A 9,919-nucleotide genomic window follows, 5' to 3' on the forward strand; every position below is an offset into this window, starting at 1 on the left:
CTTGCTCAGCTGACCCACTTGTGCCTCCAAGTTTCTAATGGAGGACCTTGTTTCAGTCATGAAACTTTGAGTGGTTTTGATTAGATCAGAGACCATGGTTGCTAAGTCAGAGGTATTCTGCTTAGAACTCTCTGTCTGTTGCTGAGAAGATGATGGAAAAGGCTTGCTATTGCTAAACCTGTTTCTTCCACCATTATTATTGTTGAAACCTTGTTGAGGTCTCTGTTGATCCTTCCATGAGAGATTTGGATGATTTCTCCATGAAGGATTATAGGTGTTTCCATAGGATTCTCCCATGTAATTCACCTCTTCCATTGAAGGGTTCTCAGGATCATAAGCTTCTTCCTCAGATGAAGCCTCCTTAGTACTGCTTGGTGTATTTTGCATTCCAGACAGACTTTGAGAAATCATATTGACTTGTTGAGTCAATATTTTGTTCTGAGCCAATATGGCATTCAGAGTGTCAATCTCAAGAACTCCTTTCTTCTGACTAGTCCCATTGTTCACAGGATTTCTTTCAGAAGTGTACATGAATTGGTTATTTGCAACCATTTCAATCAGCTCTTGAGCTTCTGTAGGCGTCTTCTTCAGATGAAGAGATCCTCCAGCAGAGCTATCCAAAGACATTTTGGATAGTTCAGAGAGACCATCATAGAAAATACCTATGATGCTCCATTCAGAAAGCATATCAGAAGGACACTTTCTGATTAATTGTTTGTATCTTTCCCAAGCTTCATAGAGGGATTCTCTTTCCTTCTGTCTGAAGGTTTAGACTTCCACTCTAAGCTTACTCAATTTTTGAGGTGGAAAGAACTTTGCCAAGAAGGCATTGACTAGCTTTTCCCAAGAGTCCATGCTTTCTTTAGGTTGTGAGTCCAACCATGTCCTAGCTCTGTCTCTTACAGCAAAAGGGAATAGCATAAGTCTGTAGACCTCAGGGTCAACCCCATTAGTCTTGACAGTGTCACAGATTTGCAAGAATTCAGCTAAAAACTGATGAGGATCTTCTAATGGAAGTCCATGGAACTTGCAATTCTGTTGCATTAGAGAAACTAATTGAGGCTTAAGCTCAAAGTTGTTTGCTCCAATGGCAGGGATAGAGATGCTTCTCCCATAAAAGTCGGGAGTAGGTGCAGTAAAGTTACCCAGCACCTTCCTTGCATTGTTGGCATTGTTGTTGTTTTCGGCTGCCATAGGTTCTTCTTCTTTGGAGATTTCTGTTAGGTCCTCTACAGAGAGTTGTGCTTTGGCTTCTCTTAGCTTTCTCTTCAAGGTCCTTTCAGGTTCAGGATCAGCCTCAACAAGAATGCTTTTGTCCTTGCTCCTGCTCATAAGAAAGAGAAGGGAACAAGAAAATGTGGAATCCTCTATGTCAGAGTATAGAGATTCCTTTAGGTGTCAGAGGAAAAGAAAAGTAGAAGACAGAAGTAGAAAATTCGAACTTATCAAAGAAGATGGAGTTCGAATTTTGCATTAAGGAACAGTGTTAGTCCATAAATAGAAGGATGTGAGAAGAAGGGAAGTAATTTTCGAAAATTAAGTAAAAGATTTTGAAAACATTTTTGAAAAACACTAATTGATTTTCGAAAATGAAAGTAGAAAAGAAATCAAGTGATTTTTGAAAAAGATTTTGAAATTAGAAATCAAAAAGATTTGATTGAAAACTATTTTGAAAAAGATGTGGTTAAGAAGATATGATTAGTTTTAAAAAGATGTGATTGAGAAGATATGATTTGAAAAACATTTTAAAAAGATTTGATTTTGAAAATTAAAAACTTGGCTAACAAGAAAAGATATGATTCAAACATTAAACCTTTCTCAACAGAAAAGGCAACATACTTGAAATGTTGAATCAAATCATTAATTGATAGCAAGTATTTTTTTTTAAAAATAGAAAGAAATTGATTTTGAAAACATACGATTGAAAAGATATGATTTGAAAAAGATTTGATTTTGAAAAAGTTTGAAAACTGAAAAAAAAAATCTGCATTAAAAACAAAATCTTCCCTCTTGTGCCATCCTGGCGTTAAACGCCCAGAATGGTGCACATTCTGGCGTTTAACGCCCAAAACTATACCCTTTTGGGCGTTAAACGCCCAACCAGGTACCCTGGCTGGCGTTTAAACGCCAGTCTGTCCTTCTTCACTGGGCGTTTTGAACGCCCAGCTTTTTCTGTGTAATTCCTCTGCTGTATGTTCTGAATCTTCAATTCTCTGTATTATTGACTTGAGAAGACACAAATTAAAAATATTTTTGGATTTTTAATAATAAGGAAAAATCAAAATGCAACAAGAATCAAATAACAATGCATGCAAGACACCAAACTTAGCAGTTTGTATACTACTGACACTAATGAGAATGCATATGAGACACACAAAACACTCAAGTCAAGAGAATTTAAAGATTAGAGTAAGAAATCATCAAGAACATCTTGAAGATCACTAAGACACATGAATGAATGCATGCAATTGACACCAAACTTAACATGAGACACTAGACTCAAACAAGAAATATTTTTGGATTTTATGACTTTGTAAAATTTTTTTTTGTGATTTTCGAAAATTAAGTGGAAAAAGAAGATAAAGGTATCAAAATTCTTAATGAGAACTCCAGGAATCATGCAATGCTTGTCAAAAGCTTCAGTCTAAAGGAATTAGACATGGTTAGCCAAGCTTCAGCAGGACATTGCATTCAAGAGCTAAATTGATGAAAATCAATCAGCTTTGGTGATGATAAGAACATCACCTTGAAACACTAGAATTCATTCTTAAGAACTCTGAAGAAAAATACCTAATCTAAGCAACAAGATGAACCGTCAGTTGTCCAAACTCAACAATCCCCGGCAACAGCGCCAAAAACTTGGTGGACGAAATTGTGATCACTACAACTTCGCACAACTAACCAGCAAGTGTACTGGGTCGTCCAAGTAATAAACCTTACGCGAGTAAGGGTCGATCCCACAGAGATTGTTGGTATGAAGCAAGCTATGGTCACCTTGTAAATCTTAGTCAGGCAAACTCAAATGGTTATGAATGATGAATAAAACATAAAGATAAAGATAGAGATACTTATGTAATTCATTGGTAGGAATTTCAGATAAGCGTATGAAGATGCCTTCCCTTCCGTCTCTCTGCTTTCCTACTGTCTTCATCCAATCCTTCTTACTCCTTTCCATGGCAAGCTCAAGCAAGGGTTTCACCGTTGTTAGTGGCTACCTCCCATCCTCTTAGTGGAAATGTTCAACGCACCCTGTCACGGCACGGCTATCCATCTGTCGGTTCTCGATCAGGCCGGAATAGAATCCAGTGATTCTTTTGCGTCTGTCACTAACGCCCTGCCTTCAGGAGTTTGAAGCACGTCACAGTCATTCAATCATTGAATCCTACTCAGAATACCACAGACAAGGTTAGACCTTCCGGATTCTCTTGAATGCCGCCATCAGTTCTAGCCTATACCACGAAGACTCTGATCTCACGGAATGGCTGGCTCGTTTGTCAGGCGAGCACTCGGTTGTCAGGCGATCAACCATGCATCGTGTATCAGGAATCCAAGAGATATTCACCCAATCGAAGGTAGAACGGAGGTGGTTGTCAGTCACACGTTCATAGGTGAGAATGATGATGAGTGTCACGGATCATCACATTCATCAAGTTGAAGAACAAGTGATATCTTAGAACAAGAACAAGTGGAATTGAATAGAAGAACAATAGTAATTGTATTAATACTCGAGGTACAGCAGAGCTCCACACCTTAATCTATGGTGTGTAGAAACTCCACCGTTGAAAATACATAAGAACAAGGTCTAGGCATGGCCGAATGGCCAGCCTCCCAATGATCTAAGAACTAGATGTCCAAAGATGATCAAAAGATCTAAAATGATCCAAAGATCCCAAGATAAAAATACAATAGTAAAAGGTGCTACTTATAGAGAACTAGTAGCCTAAGGTTTACAGAGATGAGTAAATGACATAAAAATCCACATCCGGTCCCACTTGGTGTGTGCTTGGGCTGAGCATTGAAGCATTTTCGTGTAGAGACTCCTCTTGGAGTTAAACGCCAGCTTTGGTGCCAGTTTGGGCGTTTAACTCCCATTCTTGTGCCAGTTCCGGCGTTTAACGCTGGAATTCCTGAGGGTGACTTTGAACGCCGGTTTGGGCCATCAAATCTTGGGCAAAGTATGGACTATCATATATTACTGGAAAGCCCAGGATGTCTACTTTCCAACGCCGTTGAGAGCGCGCCAATTGGGCTTCTATAGCTCCAGAAAATCCACTTCGAGTGCAGGGAGGTCAGAATCCAACAGCATCTGCAGTCCTTTTTAGTCTCTGAATCAGATTTTTGCTCAAGTCCCTCAATTTCAGCCAGAAAATACCTGAAATCACAGAAAAACACACAAACTCATAGTAAAGTCTAGAAAAGTAAATTTTAACTAAAAACTAATAAAAATATACTAAAAACTAACTAGATCATACTAAAAACATACTAAAAACAATGCCAAAAAGCGTACAAATTATCCGCTCATCAGGCATTTTACATGCCTATTTGGTGCAGGGATGGAATTCCTTGACACCTCAGGATCTGTGGACCCCACAGGATCACCTCAAGATCTGTGGACCCCACAGGATCCCCACCTACTATATTCCTACCTTACCCACTAATCCTATTTTTGTGATGACTATTCCCCATGTCACACTTCCCAAAACTCTTTACCAATCACCTCAATTCCTCTTCCCAATCACCCCCTTCACCACTCACATCCATCCACTCTTCCCCATAAACCCCACCTACCTTCAAAAATTCAAAACCATTTTCCCACCCATTCCCACCCTAAATAGTCGAACATACACTCCCCCCTCTCCCTATATATACCCTTCCATTCTACTTCATTTTCACACAACACAACCCCCTCTTCTTCACCTTGGCCGAACCCACATCTCTCCCTTTCTACCATATTCTATTCTTCTTCTTCTTCTCTTCTTTCTTCTATTGCTCGAGGACGAGCAATATTTTAAGTTTGGTGTGTGGTTAAAGCATAATCTTTTTTGTTTTCCACTACCATCAATGGCACCTAAGGCCGGAGAATCCTCTAGAAAAGGAAAAAGGGAAGACAAAAGCTTCCACCTCCGAGTCATGGGAGATGGAAAGATTCATCTCCAAAAGCCATCAAGACCACTTTTATCATGTTGTGGCAAAGAAGAAGGTGATCCCTGAGGTCCCTTTCAAGCTCAAGAAGAATGAGTATCTGGAGATCCGACATGAGATCCGAAGAAGAGGTTGGGAAGTCCTAACCAACCCCATGCAACAACTCGAAATCTTAATGGTTCAAGAGTTCTATGCCAATGCATGGATCACTAGGAACCATGATCAAAGTATGAACCCGAATCCAAAGAATTATCTCACAATGGTTCGGGGGAAATACTTAGATTTTAGTCCGGAAAATGTGAGGTTGGCGTTTCACTTGCCCATGATGCAAGAAGATGAACGCCCCTACACTAGAAGGGTCAACTTTAATCAAAGGTTGGACCAAGTCCTAATGGACATATGTTTGGAAGGAGCTCAATGGAGAATAGACTCCAAAGGCAAGCCAGTTCAACTAAGAAGACTGGACCTCAAGCCTGTGGCTAGAGGATGGTTGGAGTTCATTCAACGCTCCATCATTCCTACTAGCAACCGATCTGAAGTTACTGTGGATCGGGCCATCATGATTCATAGCATCATGATTGGAGAGGAAGTAGAAGTTCATGAGGTCATCTCCAATGAAATCTACAAAATAGCCGACAAGTCCTCCACCATGGCAAGGCTAGCTTTTCCTCACCTTATTTGCCATCTATGCTACTCAGATGGAGTTATCATAGAAGGAGACATCCCCATTGAAGAGGATAAGCCCATCACCAAGAAGAGGATGGAGCAAGCAAGAGAGATCCCTCACGGTTCTCAAGAGATGCATGAGGAAGCTCATCATCAAGAAATCCCTGAGATGCCTCAAGGGATGCACTTTCCTCCTAACAACTATTAGGAGCAACTCAACACTTCCTTAGAAGATTTGAGCCACAATGTTGAACAATTAAGGGTGGAACATCATAAGCACTTCATCATTCTCCATGAAATAAGAGAAGATCAAAGAGCAATGAGGGAGGAGCAACAAAGGCAAGGAAGGGACATAGAAGAGCTTAAGGACATTGTTGGTCCTTCAAAAAGAAGACGCCACTAAGGTGGATTCATTCCTTGTTTTTATTTCTTTCTGTTTTCGGTTTTGAATATTGTGTTTATCTATGTTTTGTGTCTTTATTTCATGATCATTAGTATGTAGTAACTATGTCTCAAAGCTATGAATAAAATTCCATTAATCCTTCACCTCTCTTAAATGAAAAATGTTTTAATTCAAAAGAACAAGAAGTACATGAATTTCGAGTTTATCCTTGAATTTAATTTAATTATATTGATGTGGTGACAATACTTTTTGTTTTCTGAATGAATGATTGAACAGTGCATATTTTTGATCTTGTTGTTTATGAATGTTAAAACTGTTGGCTCTTGAAAGAATGATGAACAAAGAGAAATGTTATTGATGATCTGAAAAATCATGAAATTGATTCTTGAAGCAAGAAAAAGCAATGAAAAAGAAAGCTTGCGAAAAAAAATGGCGAAAAAAATAGAAAAAAAAAGAAAAAGCAAGCAGAAAAAGCCAATAGCCCTTAAAACCAAAAGGCAAGGGTAAAAAGGATCCAAGGCTTTGAGCATCAATGGATAGGAGGGCCCAAGGAAATAAAATCCAGGCCTAAGCGGCTAAATCAAGCTGTCCCTAACCATGTGCTTGTGTCATGAAGGTCAAAGTGAAAAGCTTGAGACTGAATGGTTAAAGTCATGATCCAAAGCAAAAAGAGTGTGCTTAAGAGCTCTGGACACCTCTAACTGGGGACTCTAGCAAAGCTGAGTCACAATCTGAAAAGGTTCACCCAGTCATGTGTCTGTGGCATTTGTGTATCCGGTGGTAATATTGGAAAACAAAATGCTTAGGGCCACGGCCAAGACTCATAAGTAGCTGTGTTCAAGAATCAACATGCTGAACTAGGAAAGTCAATAACACTATCCGAAATTCTAAGTTCCTAGAGAAGCCAATCATTCTAAACTTCAAAGGAAAAAGTGAAATGCCAAAACTGTTCAGAAGCAAAAATCTACAAGTCCCGCTCATCTAATTATAATTAATATTCATTGATATTTTGGAATTTATAGTATATTCTCTTCTTTTTATCCTAATTGATTTTCAGTTGCTTGGGGACAAGCAACAATTTAAGTTTGGTGTTGTGATGAGCGGATAATTTATACGCTTTTTGGCATTGTTTTTAGGTAGTTTTTAGTAAGTTCAAGCTACTTTTAGGGATGTTTTCATTAGTTTTTATGTTAAATTCACATTTCTGGACTTTACTATGAGTTTGTGTGTTTTTCTGTGATTTCAGGTAATTTCTGGCTGAAACTGAGGGACTTGAGCAAAACTCTGAAAAAGGCTGACAAAAGGACTGCTGATGCTGTTGGAATCTGACCTCCCTGCACTCGAAACGAATTCTCTGGAGATACAGAACTCCAATTGGCGCGCTCTCAACGGCGTTGGAAAGTAGACATCCAGAGCTTTCCAGCAATATATAATAGTTCATACTTTATTCGGAAATTGACGACGTAACTTGGCGTTGAACGCCAAGTACAAGCTGCTATCTGGAGTTAAACGCCAAAAATACGTCATGATCCGGAGTTGAACGCCCAAAACACGTTATAACTTGGAGTTCAACTCCAAGAAAAGCCTCAGCTCGTGGATAGATTAAGCTCAGCCCAAGCATACACCAAGTGGGCCCCGGAAGTGGATTTATACATCAATTACTTACTCATGTAAACCCTAGTAGCTAGTCTAGTATAAATAGGATAAGTTACTATTGTATTAGACATCTTTTGACAGTTTAATCTTTTGACTATTTGGTCTCTTGATCACTCAGGGGGCTGGCCATTCGGCCATGCCTGAACCTTTCACTTATGTATTTTCAACAGTGGAGTTTCTGCACACCATAGATTAAGGGTGTGGAGCTCTGCTGTACCTCAAGTTTCAATACAATTATTACTACTTTCTATTCAATTCTCTTTTATTCTTATTCCAAGATATACGTTGCACTTCAACTTGATGAATGTGATGATCCGTGACACTCATCATCATTCTCACCTATGAACGCGCGTGACTGACAACCACTTCCGTTCTACTTTAGACCGGGCGCATATCTATTAGATTCCCCAACAGAATCTTCGTGGTATAAGCTAGATAGATGGCGGCATTCATGAGGATCCGGAAAGTCTAAACCTTGTCTATGGTATTCCGAGTAGGATTCTAGGATTGAATGACTGTGACGAGCTTCAAACTCCTGAATGCTGGGCGTGATGACAAGCGCAAAAGAATCAAGGGATTCTATTCCAACTTGATTGAGAACCGACAGATGATTAGCCGTGCTGTGACAGAGCATAGGAACGTTTTCACTGAGAGGATGGGATGTAGCCATTGACAACGTGATGCCCTACATATAGCTTGCCATGGAAAGGAGTAGGAAGGATTGGATGAATGTAATAGGAAAGTAGAGATTCAAGAGGAGCACAACATATCCATACACTTATCTGAAATTCCCACTATTAATTTACATAAGTATCTCTATCCCTTTTTTATTGTCTATTTATTATTAATTTTTGAACTCATCATAAACCAATTTAATCTGCCTAACTGAGATTTACAAGGTGACCATAGCTTGCTTCATACCAACAATCTCTGTGGGATCGACCCTTACTCACGTAAGGTATTACTTGGATGACCCAGTACACTTGCTGGTTAAGTTGAACGGAGTTGTGTCCACACATAGTTGAAAAAGCAATGAATTTTACAAAATACATTAACAAAGGAATCACAATTTCGTCCACCACATTCTCCATGAGATTAGAGAAGATCAAAGAGCTATAAGGGAGGAGCAACAAAGGCAAGGAAGAGACATAGAGGAGCTCAAGAGCACCATTGGTTCTTCAAGAGGAGGAATACGGCACCCTCACTAAGGTGGACTCATTCCTTAATCTCCTTGTCTATTTAATTTTCTATTTTTCAGCTTCATGCTGTATGCTTTATCTATGTTTGTGTCTTCACTACATAATCATTAGTGTCTAGTGTCTATGTCTTAAAGCTATGAATAACTCCATGAATCCTTCACCTCTCTTAAATGAAAAATGTGCTTAATTACAAAAGAACAAGAAGTACTTGAATTTCAAATTTTATCTTGAAACTAGTTTAATTATTTTGATGTGGTGGCAATACTTTTTGTTTTCTGAATGAATGCTTGAACAGTGCATATTTTTTATCTTGTTGTTTATGAATGTTAAAGTTGTTGGCTCTTGAAAGAATGATGAACAAAGAGAAATGTTATTGATAATCTGAAAAATCATGAAATTGATTCTTGAAGCAAGAAAAAGCAGCAAAAAATGGCGAAAAAAAAAGAGACAGAAAAGAAAAAGAAAAAGCCAATAGCCCTTTAAACCAAAAAGCAAGGGTAAAAAGGATACAAGGCTTTGAGCATTAATGGATAGAAGGGCCCAAGGAAATAAAATCCAGGCCTAAGCGGCTAAATCAAGCTGTCCCTAACCATGTGCTTGTTGCATGCAGGTCCAAGTGAAAAGCTTCAGACTGAGTGGTTAAAGTCGTGATCCAAAGCAAAAGAGTGTGCTTAAGAACTCTGAACACCTCTAACTGGGGACTTCAGCAAAGCTGAGTCACAATCTGAAAAGGTTCACCCAGTTATGTGTCTGTGGCATTTATGTATCCGGTGGTAATACTGGAAAACAAAGTGCTTAGGGCCACGGCCAAGACTCATAAAGTAGCTGTGTTCAAGAATCAACATACTTAACT

General features: G+C 39.1%; 1 non-coding gene across 1 annotated transcript; it reads left to right on the top strand.

Moving 5' to 3' along the window:
* The first annotated feature begins 681 nt into the window (after positions 1-681).
* LOC112793699 (small nucleolar RNA R71) lies at positions 682-789 on the top strand. Its single transcript, XR_003198400.1, has one exon. It is a non-coding gene; the product is annotated as a small nucleolar RNA R71 (small nucleolar RNA).
* Positions 790-9,919: the final 9,130 nt, after the last annotated feature.

Source organism: Arachis hypogaea, chromosome 3, assembly GCF_003086295.3.
Source record: "Arachis hypogaea cultivar Tifrunner chromosome 3, arahy.Tifrunner.gnm2.J5K5, whole genome shotgun sequence".
Taxonomy (NCBI): Eukaryota; Viridiplantae; Streptophyta; class Magnoliopsida; order Fabales; family Fabaceae; genus Arachis; species Arachis hypogaea.